Raw genomic sequence first — 5,841 nt, 5'->3', positions numbered from 1 at the left:
GGCTAAATGGGGGGGGACACTGGGCTGGGGCCAGCTGGCCAGATGGGGGGACACTGGGCTGGGGACTCTGACTGCCCTCCCTCCTCTATCCCCCTTCGATGCTCCAACCCCCAACCATGGCACTCGCCTATCACCCGATTCCTTAAAAAGTGCTCTCTCACTGCTAAGCGCTTCTGGAAGAAATCACGATCCAACGCGGATTATCTCCATTTCAAATTAATTCTTTCCTCCTTCAGCTCTGCCCTTGCTCTGGCCAAGGAATCCTACTTTAAGTCCCTCATCCTTTCCCAATCATCCAATCCCCGCAGGCTCTTCGCCACCTTCAACTCCTTGCTCTCCCCCCCTCCTCCAGCTCTTCCGTCCTCCATCGTAGCCGCTGATTTTGCTACCTACTTTTCAACCAAAATCTCCTCTCTCAGGACTCCCATCACTGCTGCCATGACCTCACCATCTCCATCCTCCCCTCCTACATCTCCACTCCCCTCCTTCCAACCCCTGTCCTCATTTTACCCCACAACTGCCGCTGAAGTCCACTCTATCCGTCAATCCGCTTCTCCCTCCACCTGCCCGTTCGATCCTATCCCCTCCAATATTATCCGTCGTCTCAGTCCGTCAGTCTGCTCTCACCTGGCTCACCTCTTTCATCTTTCCTCGTTCAAACACGCTCTTGTCTCCCCGATTCTCAAAAAAAACAAATCTGGACCCCAACTCTTCATCCAACTACAGGCCCATCTCCCTCCTCCCTTTTGCCTCCAAACTCCTAGAACGTCTGACCTATAATCGTCTCCTAAGCCACCTTACTGCCAACTCCATTCTAGACCCCCTCCAATCTGGGTTCCGCCCTTTACATTCCACTGAAACTGCCCTGACCAAAGTCATTAACGATCTACTATCGGCTAAATCCAAAGGCCTCTTCTCTATCCTCATCCAGCTTGATCTGTCGGCTGCCTTTGACATTGTTGACCACCCTCTACTGCTCAACACCCTCCGCTCCTTTGGCATCACTGGCACGGTCTTCTCCTGGTTCACCTCATACCTCTCCGATCACTCCTTCTCCGTCTCCACTCCGAGCTCCTCCTCTCCTACTACCCCGCAGCCAGTCGGTGTTCCCCAAGGGTCAGTCCTTGGCCCTCTCCTCTTCTCCCTCTACACCACCTCTCTGGGCACCCTCATCAGCTCCTATGGTTTTCATTACCACCTTTATGCTGATGATACCCTAATCTATCTCTCCTCCCCCGACCTATCCCCATCACTCCTGTCCAAGGTCTCCGAATGCCTCACGGCCATCTCAGCCTGGATGACCCAACGCTTCCTGAAACTAAACATGGCTCAAACTGAACTTCTAATCTTCCAATCCCCGAACATCCCCTCTTCTCCCACTATCTCCATCAGCATTGGTGAAACAGAGATCACCTCCACCGACCAAACGCGCTGCCTCTGTGTCATAATTGACTCCTCCCTCTCTTTCACCCCCCACATTCGTGCTCTCACAGTCTTGCCGCATTCACCTACGCAACATCTCACGCATCAGACCATTCCTCTCCACTGACGTGACCAAAATTCTCATTCACTCTCTTGTCATCTCCAGCCTTGACTACTGCAACATCCTTCTCTCTGGGCTACCTCTCACCCGCCTCGCACCTCTCCAATCCATTCTTAACGCTGCTGCTAGGCTCATCTTCCTCTCCCGCCGCTCTACCTCTGCCTCCCCCTCTGTCTATCTCTTCACTGGCTCCCCATTCCCTTCCGAGTTCTCATTAAACTCCTCACCACCACCTACAAGGCTCTCTCCTCCTCCACCGCTCCTTACCTCTCTTCACTGATCTCTATCCACACTCCCTCCCGTCCTCTTCACTCTTGCGCTGCCCCCCTGCACTGGAACAACCTCCCACCACCCATCAGGCTTTCTGATTCCCTTACCTCCTTCAAGCGCTCCCTCAAAACCCACTTTTTTCGACTAGCCTATCCCTCCTCCTAACCTCTTTTGATCCTCCTATCCTGCCTCCGTTCCAATCCGTTCCTACTTTCCTATTGTTTTTCCACCCACCTCCTTTTAGTATGTTAACTCTTATGAGTAGGGTCCTTCTTTCTCACGTACTCACCCTACCTCTTTACCTCACCTGTGCTCCGGTCCTGTTCTTCCCTTCCTCTACTTCATCCTCAGTCTCCTCGACAATTTTGACACCTACTTCTGAACTGATGCTGATTGTAGTTCTACCAGTTATACCCCTATTTATACTGTATTTTTCAACACACCCTGTACGTTACCTCGTAATTTGTTTTTTGTTTGCTATGTACGGCGCTGCGGACACTTTGTGACGCCTTATAAATAAACATACTACTACTACTAGATAGGGGGCACTGGGCTAGGGCAGCTGGCTAGATGGGGGGGCACTGGGCTAGGGATGGGGGGTGGCAGCACTGACCTGTTATTTGCTTGTCAGCGGTCACGACTCACGCACATTGCAGCCGCTCAGATTCGGCTGCTGCTGCTGTTGAAAATAATATTGTCGAAGGGAGTGACAGAGAGGGAAGCCACCAAGTCCTGCCCTTCCTGTGTCTCATCATGACAGATGCCGGGGGAGGAAGCCGCCAGGTCCTGGTCCCCAGCTGGATCTCATCACGGCTGGGGTGGGCTGTCAGGTCCTGCTCCCCCCGCTGGATCTCATAATGACAGGCGCCGGGACAGGGTGGGGGGAGCCACCAGGTCATGATACCTCACTGGGTGTCATCACGGCCAACTTCCCCCTGCTGGTTCTTAACACGATCTGTGGGGGGGTTCGAGAGTGGGGGGGAGCCACCAAACCCCTCCGCTGGGACTCGTCACAATCAACACCATCACAGCTCCAGGCACTGGCGTAACTATAAGGACGCAGCCCCCGCGGTGGCGGGGAGGCGCCGGGTGTCTGCGGGCGCTATTTTTTCTCAGCCAGCTCCCCACTGCTTGTGGGTGCAGCGGGGAGCTGGCAGGGGGGTCCGTGCGGCGCGGAGGTACCTATATTCAGGCAGGGAGAGCCTGGAGGTCCCTGCGCCTGCGGCGCTGAGTAGGATGTTGCCGGCCGGGGTCCCTGCAGTGAAGTGGAAATAACGCGCTATCTCCGGCGGAGATAGCGCGTTATTTCCACTTCACTGCAGGGACCCCGGCCGGCAACATCCTACTCAGCGCCGCAGGCGCAGGGACCTCCAGGCTCTCCCTGAAATGAATACAGGTACCTCCGCGCCGAATGGACCCCTGCGGGGGGCAGCGGCAAAATTATCGGGGGGGGGACGCGCGAAATTGTCCCGGCGGGGGGGAGCAAAAATTTTCATTACGCCACTGGCTCCAGGTGGGTTGGTGACGGTGTAATCTGTGCCAAGGACGGGAGCGGGAGCCTCCCATTCACATGTGCCAGCAGCAGGCGTTCACAGGGGGACACACTTTGACACAGTGCAGTGGATCATCTGCTGGGCTCTGGACCCCCTGCCCCCCAACCTCCGGGCCCCATAGCAGCTGCATCCCCTGCACCCTCTATAGTTATGCCACTGTATAGGAAACCAATCAGAATCGACATATTTATTTAGCACCTTCTAGAAGATAATAGATATCCTCATGTGAAATAGAATTCCAATCTTAGTATATTTCCCCTTGAGTGCTTGAGTGTGCATAAATGCATTTAAAAATTAACCAAACAAATTCTTATTTTTTTTCTGGTGCACTAATAAAGAAGAGAGTTTGTAAATGTGTTAAGTGTTAAGGGTAAAATTTATTTTTTATTATTTAATACTTCACTAAATAATAAAATAAACATTTTATCCGAAACACTTAACACATTTACAAACTCTCTTCTTATTAGTGCGCCAGCAAAAAAGACAATTCTTTTCTTTCTTTTGTATTCTGATCCAAATTTATTGTCCATGGCAGCACCCCTGCTTTGTTGAAATAATATTGATATACTGTACTAATTATAATTGGAGTACATTAATAAATTCCATATAAACACTAGTGCATATTCGAAGTTCCCCTTTCCCCTCATTAACAACTTTTTTTTTGTCTGACATTTGTGTAACAATTCATGTTTGTTTCTGGAAATAGGTACGTGAAAACCAAAATGAAACATCTATTAAATGAAACAGCATATCCATTATCAGAAAGCCACAAAAGCAATCTGCTCAGGTACCCAATATATTTTTTATTTATTTTTTCCAATGGAATCTTCACAAAGCAGACATTCTATTAAACTTCACTGTGAGGCTATTTTTAGTCATTCAGCTTCTTAGTTTACAAACAGGAAGTGTAAGTCAAGTGAACTGAGGGGAAGACTGAGCTGATATCTAAAAGCCTGGCTTGTTAATGACATCACCTCCTTAGTTCAAGCTCCTTCCAAGTGAAAGATTAAGAAGAATTAGGACAATTTAAAAAAATACCTCAAATATAGAAATGTTTGCTAAATTTAAACTGAATAGCTATCAGAAATGTATGTTTACATAATAATTATTTGCAGGGGCGGATCCAGGAAAAAATGACAGGGGGGGGGGGCACCATAATTAATAAAGGGGGGTACCACAATTAATAAAGGGGGTGTTGTTGTATGAGCAGGTTTCTAGTAAAGGGTGTATGGCCTAATAAAACATGGTTGTGGCCTCAAAAGGGAATGCTGTACCCAGTGGGGCAAGTAGAAATACATTTTTAGTCGTACTAATAGCGAGTGCTCAAAAGTGTGTGTGGTCACGTGGTGTGAGGAGGTGTGGTTAAATAAAACTAGAGGAGTGGTTACATGAAAATAGGGGTATGGCCACATTATGCCACACACCAAAATGAATCTTGAACATTATGTCACAAACCGTAATGCCCATGACATATTATGCCCCACGCCATAATGATTCATACAAATTATGCCACAAACCATTATGCCCATTACACATTATGCCACAAACCGTAATGCCCATTACACATTAGGCCACATGCCATAATGCCCATTACACATTGTGCCGCATTCCATAATGTTCGTTACATATGCCATCTGTCATAATGCCCACTACACATTATGCCATATGCCATAATGCCCACTACACATTATGCCACACTCCATAATGCCCCCTACACATTATGGCATACTCCATATTGCCCCCTACACCTTATGGCACATGCCATAATGCCCACTACACATCCTAGTCCTCAAAGTTACAAACAGACATGTAGCATGAATGAATGCAGGCGGGGACATAAGATAGCAGTCATTCACCCTCATCCATACCAACCTCCTCACCAGGGCTGGTGCAAGGGTGTTGGGCATCCCCTGCAAACTACTAATTTTTGCCCTACCTTCAAAGCCAGAGCCATGTTCCACAAAGAAAGGGATGTATTCTCACAAGGAGTGTGTTCTAAAATTATGCCACACAGTTGCACAACGTTATTTACATTACACCATGTAGTGCTTCTTATTCACACACGCTAGTGACCCTTATTCATGTTACACCACACAATAGAGTCCATTATTTATGTTTCTTCGGATAGTAGTACTCCTTATACACATTACGCCACACATTAATGACCCTTAGACACATAATGCCAACAGTAGTAGTGCACATTAGTTCACAGTAATGCTGCTTATAAATAATGCCCACAATAATGCCATATATACATAATGCCCAGACTACTGCAGGATACACATAATGGCCATAATAGTGTTAATCGCAGAATGCTCCCTGAGGTGCCACTTATACACAGAATGCCCGCAATAGTGGTGCTGCCGACACAGAATGCCCTCAATAGTGGTGCTGCCGACACAAAATGCCCCCAATAGTGGTGCTGAAGACACAGAGTGCCCCCAGTAGTGGTGCTGCTGACACACATGTCCCCTG

Source organism: Crinia signifera, chromosome 6, assembly GCF_055691185.1.
Source record: "Crinia signifera chromosome 6, ASM5569118v1, whole genome shotgun sequence".
In the NCBI taxonomy this organism is placed as follows: Eukaryota; Metazoa; Chordata; class Amphibia; order Anura; family Myobatrachidae; genus Crinia; species Crinia signifera.
Note: the sequence above shows the minus strand (reverse complement) of the source record.